Source organism: Cervus canadensis, chromosome 25, assembly GCF_019320065.1.
Source record: "Cervus canadensis isolate Bull #8, Minnesota chromosome 25, ASM1932006v1, whole genome shotgun sequence".
NCBI lineage: Eukaryota > Metazoa > Chordata > Mammalia > Artiodactyla > Cervidae > Cervus > Cervus canadensis.
In genome coordinates this window covers 35,502,221-35,514,600 of record NC_057410.1, presented here as the reverse complement: position 1 = coordinate 35,514,600, position 12,380 = coordinate 35,502,221, and positions in this window count along the sequence as shown.

Here is a 12,380-nt window from a genome sequence, read left to right as displayed (position 1 = left end):
CAAGAATAAATACTTGTTAAAGTTTTTTTTTTGGTACATGTGCATATGTAAATCTCAAAGAGAATAAGATTCTGTTAGGGACTGCTGGCTTTAGGGAACACACGGAGGCCTAAGTTACAGTGGCTCAAGTTTGGACAGGCCAGAGGTAGGGATTCAGGGAAGTAGATGCAGAGGCAGAGAGACAGTGGGGCAGGATGGATAAGACATGGCCAGTAATGTCCGATTCATTTTTTACCCAGATGAGGCTGTAGCTCTGAAAACCAGGGAACTGCTTAAAATTTGTCTAATCTGATGTAAATCAGGGCGGGTTTGGTGTGGAGGAGAAACCAACTGTTTAGATAGCTTTGGACTAGGATCGAGAAATTCAGATTAAAAAAAAATTTACAAACTATGGCATTTGAGGCATATTATTGCCTTATGGATTATTTTTAAGTATATTTCCTACAAAAGCCAGGAACATGATTGACTGGCCCCTGGGTAGTATGGAAGGAAATTTTGGTTAAGAGTGAAATCTGGTTAAGAGTTAAAAAAATAAACAAAAAAAACATGGCTGCTATATGATCCACAACTGGATGCAAGGCTAGAAGTGGTCACTCTAACAAACACAGTGACAATGAAAAAGCCTCAAAGATTATGAGACTTAAAAAAATGGGACACAGAGACACAACGTGAGCAACCACTTTTGGAAAAAATAGTGCCAATAGACTTACTTGATGCTGGGCTGCCGCAAACCTTCAATTTATATAAAAAAAATGCAGTATGTCTGAAGAGCAATAAAGTAAAGCACAATAAACCAAGATATGTCTGTAATCTTACACATCCTTTAATTAGATATTTATTTTTTATGGTTTTGGTATTAGCAATACTTGTGCTTTTTATAGCACTATTTCTTTTTTCTTAATCTTATGGACATTATGGATTGTGCAAATGATCAGATTTTCCTTTTTATGTTGATAATTAAGTTTACTGCCTATCTATGAGAGTAGAAGAAAAATTTGACATATATTTTTTGCAACAATTTTTCTTTGGCTGCATATTATATCACTATCTTCATCTTTCCTTTGTGTTTATCTATTGTAGGTTGAATTGTGTTCCCCACAAAGATATGTGAAAGTCCCAATTCCTGATACCTATGAATATGATCATGTTTGGAAATAGGGCCTTTGCAGATAGAACCAAGTGAAGAAGTCATGTTGGATTTCAGTTCAGTTCAGTCGCTCGGTTGTGTCCAACTCTTTGCAACCCATGAACCACAGCATGCTAGGCCTCCCTGTCCATTACCAACTCCCAGAGTCCACCCAAACCCATGTTCATTGAGTTGGTGATGCCATCCAACCATCTCATCCTCTGTCATCCCCTTCTCCTCCTGCCCTCAATCTTTTCCAGCATCAGGGTCTTTTCAAATGAGTCAGCTCTTTGCATCAGGTGGCCAAAGTACTGGAGTTTCAGCTTCAGCATCAGTCCTTCCAATGAATATTCAGGACTGATTTCCTTTAGGATGGACTGGTTGGATCTCCTTGCAGTCCAAGGGACTCTCCAGAGTCTTCTCCAATACCACATTTCAAAAAGCTTACTTTCTTTTGCACTCAGCTTCTTATAGTCCAACTCACATCCATATCATGATACGGAAAAACCATAGCCTTGACTAGAACGGACTTTGTTGGCAAAAGTAATGTCCTCTGCTTTTCATATTGCTGTCAGGTTGGTCACAACTTTCCTTCCAAGGGTAAGCGTCTTAATTTCATGGCTGGCAATCACCATCTGGCAGTGATTTTGGAGCCCCCAAATAAACCTGACACTGTTTCCCCAACCTATTTGCCATGAACTGATGGGACCGGATGCCATGATCTTAGTTTTCTGAATGTTGAGCTTTAAGCCAACTTTTTCACTCTCCTCTTTCACTTTCATCAAGAGGCTCTTTAGTTCTTCTTCACTTTCTGCCATAAGGGTGGTGTCATCTGCATATCTGAGGTTATTGATATTTCTCCTGGCAATCTTGAATTCCAGCTTGTGCTTCTTCCAGCCAGCATTTCTCATGATGTACTCTGCATATAAGTTAAATAAGCAGGTGACAATATACAGCCTTGACGTACTCCTTTTCCTATTTGGAACCAGTCTGTTGTTCCATGTCCAGTTCTAACTGTTGCTTCCTGACCTGCATACAGGTTTCTCAAGAGGCAGGTCAGGTGTTCTGGTATTCCCATCTCTTTCAGAATGTTGGATTTGGGTGGGCCTTAATCCAACAACTAGTGTGTTTATAAGCAATGGGAAATGTGAACACAGATACATAAATGCAGATAGAACTCCATGTGCTGATGGAAGCAGAGAGTGGAGTGCTATGTTTCCAAGACAGGGAGCCCATCGAGAGTGACTCTGGAGGGCCCAAAGAACAGAACACAAAAAATTGAGCCACAGAGGGTCATTTCCAAGCCTTAAAAACCTAATAGAATTTGCCCTGCTGTGTTTGGAACTTGTTTTAGACCAATTCCAAATTTTATTTCTTCCATTTTTCCCCTCTCAGAATATCTATCCAATATCTGTCCCATCACTGTGTTTTGGAAGCATATCACCAGAACAGATTTTCTTAACCTATGCATTTTGCTGACTCTGCTAACAGTATACTTGATGGCATTTTGCTGAAAGCCACCTCAAAATTCCCAAGAAGACAACATGATTAGAGAGCAGGTGACTCTGGGCTTGAAAAGCCATAGACATCCTTCGTGTAGGTGTTTCACTGAGATGAAATAAATCTGGGATTTGCTAAGAGATGGGTCAGGCCAACGCACATTCAGGTTTGACTCTCCATGGCATGTGCCCTATTTAATGTGGCCACATAGAGGCTCAGTGCAGAAGCACTGAGGATATTTCCCAAGACAGAACAGAGGTGTGGCAAAGGCATTTATTTCCCTTCTCATTTCCATTTTATGCATTTCAGGGTTTGGCAGGGGTGAGCTCCACGTTCTGTAGATGGTAATGCAATGCTGTCAAGGAATCAAATCAAGCAAGATTTTCTCTGAGCTGTTGACTGGCTTCCTGTTATTTGCTTGAATGTTTTCTTTTACCCTTGAAAGTAGACAACAGTGAACCTTAAAATATGGGGGCGGGGGGCAGCTTTTAAGCTTGCTATCATGATTCAGATCAATTTGGAACCAAGGCCCACCTCCCATCTCTTCTAATTTTGATGTACATTCTCCAGTGGAGCAGAGTTCAAGAAATGATAAATACTCATTTATTCCCAGACACAGCAGTTTGTGATGACACCACGTACTGTCATTAAACCTATTTCATTATTTGTGTGTGTGTTTGTGTGCATTAATATCAGCTGGGGTTAATCATGGTGTCATCTGCCTTAGAGATTAACTTTTGCTAGCATTTGAAACAGGTTTGTCAGTGACTTTCATACTCAATAGTTCACATTTGCTTTCTTCAACCTTCAGCAATGATTTATAATATGAATGTCAAATTAAATTAAACTCATCTGGTTTAGCACCAAATAGCTATTATCTCAGCCAGCTGAGATATCAGAGAAACCCAGCAAATTTTAAATACCTCTGGAAGAGAAGAAAAGCTTGCTTGTTCTAGCACTCAGGAGAAAAGTGTCTCCTATTCTTAAAATTCTGAATGTCTCCTGGCAAACGGGTCAATTAAACAGCACAGTGCTATGTTTTTTCCTTTTTAAAAAAATGTAGCGATCACTCAGAATTTCTGTCTTAGCCTATCACTGGACAATTGGGTTGACCATCAAATTGAAGTTGGTCAAAGAAATACAAACCTCAGGGTTCTCAATATTTAGCTATGTTTTGATACATCTGAAACTCTGAACTGGTCTCAACCAGGTTATTGCATAGCCGAGAAACACATTGTTGTGTTTGACAAGCACTGAGAACATTAGATGCAGTGAGTTGGCACAAATATTGCATGCCTTGGCAAAAGCATGGCAAGACTAGATATGGTGTCCCACGTGGACAGCACCTGCCCCTGAAATTAGCCCACCATTCTTAAGAGGACAGCTCCTCTCCCACAAATATGTCCTTTTATTTATTCATTTTTAACCTGAAGATTGACTAAAGGAAAGAGAAAGCACAATTACTTTGGCTTGAACAAACATGCAGCCATCCAATTAACTTGAAATTACACAGGTAGAAAGCACACTGACTAAATTACCATTTAATGGTTTATAATAAAGAGAGATGCTTGCTTGCTTTCAAAACAGAATCAAGAAAAGGGAATGCAAGACATGCGAGTGTGACATGAAAGCAGAGTGATATTTTGCTGCATTAAGCAGGACATAGCACTAGAAAAAATAAGGGTGACTAAGTAACGTGTAAAGACACAATATATACATGGAAACCAGTCCCTACACCTGGAAACATAAAATGTCTTTAGTAAATGTGCATTTACTAAAAAGAAGATGGAATCCGGTTTCCCCACCATATGTTTTCCCTTTTGAAAATTATGCATATTTTAAAATTCTTTCATGTATTACAAGCTCATTGACACCATTAACAAGAGAATTATAAGCATGCTCAGTCACTCAGTCGTGTCCATCTCTTTGTGACCCCATGGGCTGTAGCCCACCAGGCTCCTCTGTCCATGGGATTCTCCAGGCAAGGATGCTGGAGTGGGGTGCCATTCCCTCCTCCAGGGCATCTTCCTGACCCAGGGATTGAACCCGGGTCTCCTGCGTTGCAGGCAGATTCTTTAGTACCATGTTAGCCAGCAGGGAGGCCCAGCTGATGAACTAAGAGAATATATTCATCTAAATCAGAAGAATGCAAAGGATCAAACTTTTAGGTAGCAACAAGAGAAACAGAAAAAGAAGATACTTCATGGTCAAATTATTGTAAACTATACATTTTTTCCCCCTTTTAGACAGATGTTTATTACAGTATTTCCAAATAGCATCAGATGATTGCTAAGATGCAGCATAGTTCTAAAAATATTTCAGTATGTAGATTCTAAGATATACTTGATGCTTTCAGGCATCTCATACCAAGCATGGTGCTCAGAAGCAAAAACAATACATAAAATACTGTATTTTTAAGGTAGAATATTTTAATAAGTAAGTGCAGCTGCTCTGGAGTCAGACTACTTGAGTTTGAAACATGCTGCTATTCAATACCTGTGATCTGGGGCATTTTAGTTAACTATATAATCTCAATTCCCTCATCTGTGAAATTAGTATAATAGTAAACCTATCACATGAAATTGTGTGAAGACTAAATGAAATAACGCATGTAAAGCTTAAAACAAAACCTAGCATATTATATATAGCACATTATGTAAGATTCCCTGGAGGAAGAAATGGCAACCCACTCCAGTATTCTTGCCTGGAGAACCCCACGGACAGAGTAGCTTGGTGGGCCACAGTCCATGGGGTCGCAAAGAGTCGGATATGACTGAGCGACTAATACAGCACATTATAACTGCTCCATAAATGTTAGCCAAAATTCATGTTGATGTGCCTGCTTAAACACTAATTTCCAAATGAGCCATGCAAAGCTCTAATATCATTTGGGAACTGAGCCCTGAGGCTGATGAAATCACCAAGGATTTGTTTTTGTCATTCGTATGAAAAGGAAAAATTGCATCCAACATTAGTATGTCCGTACGGTGAACTAGACACAATCTGTGTTGTTCCTTGCCCCACGTTATATCTCCTTGTTAGCTTTACCCTGACCTGCAGGGGCTGGAAGTGTAAGACACATACATTTCTCTCTCTTTTTTGTCAATAAGATTCTGAGTTTGTATTAAGTCCCAGCAGTTAAGATTGTTGTCCAATCGCTAAGTTGTGTCCAACTCTTTGCAACCCCATGGGCTGTAGCCGGCCAGGCTCCTCTGTCATGGAATTTCCCAGGCAAGAATACTGGGGTGGGTTGCCATTTCCTTCTCTAGGGTATCTTCCCATGTCTCCAGCATTTGCAGGTAGATTCTTTATCACTGAGCCACCAGTGAAGACTATCAGTAACATACATTTTATAATATTTGTAAGGCAGAGAAGCGGCAGAGGTGTGCTGACTTGTATCATAAAGCTCAAAGAAGCCAACTGTGTATCCCTATCCAGCTCTGCATTTGGGAGCTTTAAGTCAGCCGTGGTGGGAGTGTTTACTTAAGGAAGTTGGTAAGTACTACAAATCAGCATTTTATTCCTGGCCAGTGAGTCAGTTGTTAGATAATTTTAGCATACAACTGGGTAGAAACCATACTATCATTTTACTAGTATTGGCAGGCAAGTAATTGGGCAGTGATAGAAGTGAGTCTTTGCGATCATCTCTGGATGTTCCATTGCTTATCATCACTTGTCTCAGACCTGCAGACATCTGTGAACACTGGAGGCAGTTAAGTGAAAATCCTAACCTGGGTCACAGAAGCAATTTCTGATTGAATCCGTGGTAGTGCTGTGCTAGTGGAGGCTTCTCTGGCCCTTGCCCTTCCGTCAGCTTTGTAAGCACAAAATTTTGGTTAAGTTTCTTCCTGCCTAAAATACCTAAAACATTTTATTTTCCTGATGAAATGCTGATAACACATTATGATGTAAATATGTGAATATAGTATAATTATCTTGGCAGCACTCATGTCTACATGGAAAAGACTAATAATGGCTCTGAAAAAATTAGTGATAACAATTATTGATTATATATATAATATATATGCAAACACACACACACACACATATATAGATAACATTGCTGAATTTACCTGAATGTGCCGACAGATTCAATGGAATAAAGGAAACAAGTGAACCTATAAAAAGTACTTGTAGGGTATTTAAGTTTGAAGATTTTGGTATTTATAGGTTTTAGAAAATTTTAAATCAAAGAACAGAAATACCTGTTAGCACTTTGAGGAGGAAAGTTTTGGATTTTTTTTTTTGCTTTTCTGAAGTAAAAAGGAATACATCTAACTTCTTTGAATTTGAAAACCTACCTCTTTCTAACCCAACATAGATAGCCTATTAAAAAGCAGAGATATTGCTTTGCAAACAAAGGTCCGCCTGGTCAAGGCTATGGTTTTTCCAGTGGCCATGTATGGATGTGAGAGTTGGACTATAAAGAAAGCTGAGTGCCAAAAAACTGAGGCTTTTGAACTGTGGTGTTGGAGAAGACTCTTGAGAGTCCCTTGGACTGCAAGGAGATCCAACCAGTCCATCCTAAAGGAGATCAGTCCTGGGTGTCCCTTGGAGGGACTGATGCTGAAGCTGAAACTCCAATACTTTGGCTACGTCTTGCGAAGAGTTGACTCACTGGAAAAGACCCTGATGCTAGGAGAGATTGGGGGCAGGACGAGAAGGTGACGACAGAGGATGAGATGGTTGGGTGGCATCATCGACTCGATGGACATGAGTTTGAGTAAACTCCAGGAGTTGGTGATGGACAGGGAGTCTTGGCGTGCTGCGATTCATGGGGTCGCAAAGAGTCGGACACAACTGAGCAACTGAACTGAACTGAACTGAACTTTTTCTAATAGAGCTGAATATATAAATCAGTAAATAATCCAGATTTACATATTACACGAATATTTACTGAAAATCTATGCTGAGTTGTGGTTCTCTTCTAGGGGGATATAAAGATAAGAATATATAATATTTGCTCTTAAAGAAATTATAAAAGAAATACTTAAGTGTAATATAAGCTAGAAGGATGTAAATTTACTAACAAATCAGGTAGAGCTATGTGAATAGTAATGTGAGATGGGATTTCTTCCAGGTGATTCAATATTCCTTATTTAGTTTTCAGGCTGAAGCATGAGTCAATTTTCAAGGATTAAGTGGAAGTGAGCACTGAGGTTGCTGGAGAAAATGACAATGTGATAGAAAATCTTGGTAAAAATTGAGAGGAAGGAAAGCATTCCTTCCAAAGTTATTTCTTAAGTGTATGCTATGTGCCAAGTTGACTCTGTGGTGATGGCCATGTGGATATAATTCCTTCCTGCATAGAGTTATAATCCAGTGAAGAAAACTGAAAAGTGTTCAGATATTAGTATCCACCCACAATTCATGTCCACCAGCAACCTCAGAATGTGATCTTACTTTGGAATAGTGTCCTTGCAGAAATAATTATTTAAGAATCTTAAGATGAAATCCTCTTGGGTTTAGAATGTCCTTATATGAACAGGAGAAGATACAGAGAAAAAGGCCATGTGAAGACTGAGATAGAGACTAGAGTTATGCTACTATAAGCCAGGATTCACCGGTGGCGCAGTGATAAAGAATCCACCTGCCAATGCAGAAGACGCAAGAGACAAGAGTTCAATTCCTGGGTTGGGAAGATCCCCTGAAGTAGGAAATGGCAACCCACTCCAGTATTCTTGCCTGGAAAATTCCATGGACAGAGAAGTCTGCTGGGCTGCAGTCCACGGGGTCACAGAGGGTTGGGCACGACCGAGCACGCATGCACTATAAGCCAAGGAACACCCAGAACCACCAGCAGCTGAAAGAAGCAACAGACGGGGAGTGTGGCCCTGCTGAAACACTGATTTTGGTCTTCGGCACCCAGAACTGTGACAGAATAAATTTATGTGTTTTAAAGTCCCCAGGTTTGTGGTCCTTTGTTGCAGCAGACCTAGAAAATAATATCAAATAAATAAATAGATTGAATGCTGTATTATAAGTGTTATGGTAGAAGACGATTAAGTTACTCTATAAGAATGGATAGGAAAGTGGTTAACTTAAAGTAGGTGTCAAGTTTAGCTAAAGTTTTCTTTAAAAAAAACAAAGACATTACCATTAGCTAGTTGGGTCATGTTGGGGACATCTCTTAAACTTTGTGGGCTTCAGCTTTCCTTTTCTGTAAAGTGAAGAATTGGACTCCGTGACCAGTTTCTAAGGTTTATGTCAGCCTGAAAATTGTGTGAGTCAGTGACTATTACAGGAAAGGGTGAAGCCAGAGAGAAGGGGGGTGAAGGGTCAAAGCGGCTTGTGAATTCACACAAGGATTTGAGATTCAACTGAATCCATTTATCCCAACAGAGACGTCCATAAACCAAAATACATTTTTTTGCTAAGTTTCAGCAAAAACTCAGCATTTTGATCAGAATTCTACTTGAAAATAAAGAAACTTGGCAACTCTTTGTTCCCTTTAGTAAGATAATCTTTATGTTCAGAAGTTTAAAGTGAAATTTATGAAGACAGTGAGATAAGAACATGTCTATGACGATAGAAAGATATTAAAGGATAAAACTAAAACTCTGAAACCCCACCTTAACTTAGCTACACCCACACAGGAAATGATACCACCCATCACCTCACTTTATGAGTGGATAGTGAGTAATTTGGTAGAATGCTAGTAACACCATATTGGCTATGTAATTTACAATTCCTTTTTTTTTTTTAACTGCTCATATCCGAATTTAAACTTGTTAAGATGAGTGAAAAGGCACTTAGGATTAAAAGCCAAAGGCTTTTAAAAGCTAATTTTGGAGCCTTAGACCACATTTCTGTGACTACCACCTACCATTATCAAATTAACTGAATTCTTATAGTACAGAGTAGAGATAAGGATCAGAGCCTAAGATTATAAGGAATTTGTTCCTCTCCTTTTGTCTTAAATGGGAACAGGATTTTGGAAAGACCCTGAGCCCAGGCATCCTTCAGTTTGAATCTTTAGTGATCCCACTTCAAGACTGATACACATATTTGGGGGTGCACTTTGTAACCTCCATTTTTGTGACTCACTTCAGGAAGACTCTATAAGGAAAGAAATGAAAAAGATATAAAATTCTCAAGTTGAAGTTAAAGAAAGATTTTTTTCTGTGTGAAAGACAGATGATGGTATTATTAATAGTGAAGGATAAGAGCTGAAACATTTGAATGTTCAGCTAAATATCCCTAAATTTCTCCTTTCAGTGTGGATAGAAATAACCACTTGAGGTATTTCCGTAATCTCAGTTTCAACTCCAGCCAGGAATCAAGAGGGAAAAAAATCCCCTCTCGAGCAGTTTATAAACTAAAAATAAAGATGACAAAAAGTCAGATTCAGATTAAATTGGAAAAGCTGGTGGTTCACAGCAGTAGTTTTATCTCCCTAAGACAGAAATATATAGGCTACAGTACGATAAACCATAAGTATTTATGATATATATAAGAAATAATTAGTGCCCAGCTTTATTCAATACACACAAGATCAATTAAACTTTGGCAATTAACACTGATTATTAATGAGTCCAAATTGGCCACATTTTCTGATCACTGATGGCTAGAATCTAAAAGAAATGATGTATGTTACTTGCTATACAATGCTTTCAAATTGCAGTGCTGGAGAAGACTCTTGAGAGCCCCTTGGACTGCAAGGAGATCAAACCAGTTAATTTTAAATGAAATCAACTCTTCTTGAATATCTTCCAGGGTTTTGGTGAGCTAAGACAGAAAAATATAGCTCCAGTTCTGCTGAGTTGTTACAAAGAACTATAATTACATTTTATAGTATTTAGCTCAACCAAATAATTTTTTGATTTTAAGCATAACGTAGCAACAACAGATTGAAACCTTTGAATTTTGCCTCAATATTACTGTTGTGTCACATACGTCCTAAATTCCCACCTGTACCACAAAATAACCCCAATAATATGCTTTTCCTGTAATGTAGCTCTGAGAAGGGGCTGTCTTGGTAGAATTCCAAACTTAGACATTATATTTTTGTCTTTAGTAAGGAAGGCAATATTTTGGACTAGAAAGAACAGTGAATGTTTAAGTGACCTGGCTTCCAGTGCTGGCTTTATCTGTATCTGCTGTGTGATCTTAGGGAACTCGTACAATTTCTCTGAACCTTATTGGCTCCATTGTAAAATGGAGGATGGATTTAAGACTCTCCTTGGAAGAAAAGCTATGGCAAACCCAGACACTGTAATAAAAAGCAGACACATCACTTTTCCAACAAAGGTCCCTCCAGTCAAAGCTATGGTTTTTCCAGTAGTCATGTATGGATGTGAGAGTTGGACCATAAGGACCACACAGAAGTTTGAGCACTGAAGAATTGATGCTTTTATACTGTGGTGTTGGAGAAGACTCTTGAGAGTCCCTTGAACAGCAATGAAATCAAACCAGTCAGTCCTAAAGGAAATCAACCCTGAATATTCATTGAAAGTCCTGACACTGAAGCTGAAGCTCCAGTACTTTGGCCACCTGATGTGAAAAGCCAACTCATTGGAAAAGACCCTGATGCTGGGAAGGATTGAGGGCAGGAGGAGAAGCGGGCGACAGAGGATGAGATGGTTGGATGGCTCCACTAACTCAGTGGACATGAGTGTGAGCAAACTTTGGGAGGTGGCCGAAAGACAGGAAAGCTATAGTCCATGGGGTTGCAAAGAATTGGACATGACTTAGCATTTGAACAACAACAGCAACAAAGATGTCAATGCTAAGTTTTTAAAATAATTCCTTGAATACATAGGCAAATTATGAGTGTAGATGATATTTACCAGCATGCATTGGACTTTTCTGTTAAATAGATCTACGAGAATTGGTAGAAATCAGAACTTATGGCTTCTGCTTCTGATTTGGTTATTAAAAAAAAATCTGACAGAGTTTTAGGTGATTTATTTCAGGAAAGTGTAGAGAGTTAGAGCAAATAAACAGAAAATAAATTAACCTCAAATGGGTGAAGAGAGGAATGAGAGTCATTAAAAACAAAATTTAGACTGGGGTAAAATTTTTATGTGATGAAGACAAACTATGAGATGCTACAGGAGAATTATAAAGAAGGAAAGACATAGGGCTTATGAATTTGGTGAAAGAAGTAAGATTAAAAATATCATTTAGGAAGATGCTATTTCAGCTTTGGGTGTGTATATAAATATGCATGGCCATTCCCTTCTCCGGGTCATCTTCCCAACCTAAGGATTAAACCCGGGTCTCCAGGCATCTAGGTGAAGACTGACTCAAAACCATAAATGACTTTGGTAAGTTTGATTTTTAGGTGAGGGCTCAGGGTTTCTGGATAACTGTTTTTTTTTTCAGATGAGACTTATAGCTTCCACTGGCGACTTGGCTGAGACTGTTTGCAATGAGTAGTTCATTCATTTGCTCACTTATTCATTAACTCATTTATCTAACTTCATACCAGTCATGACACTTAGGCACTTGATGGCCTAGAAATGTGGTTCCTAACTGTCAGTTCAGTTCAGTTCAGTCGCTCAGTCATGTCCAAATCTTTGCGACCCCATGAACTGCAGCACGCAAGGCCTCCTTGTCCATCATCAACTCCCGGAGCCTACCCAAACACATGTTCATTGAGTTGGTGATGCCACCCAACCATCTCATCCTCTGTCATACCCTTCTCTTCCTGCCTTCAATCTTTCCCAGCATCAGTGTCTTTTCAAATGAGTCAGCTCTTTGCATCAGGTGGCCAAAGTATTGGAGTTTCAGCTTCAGCATCAGTCCTTCC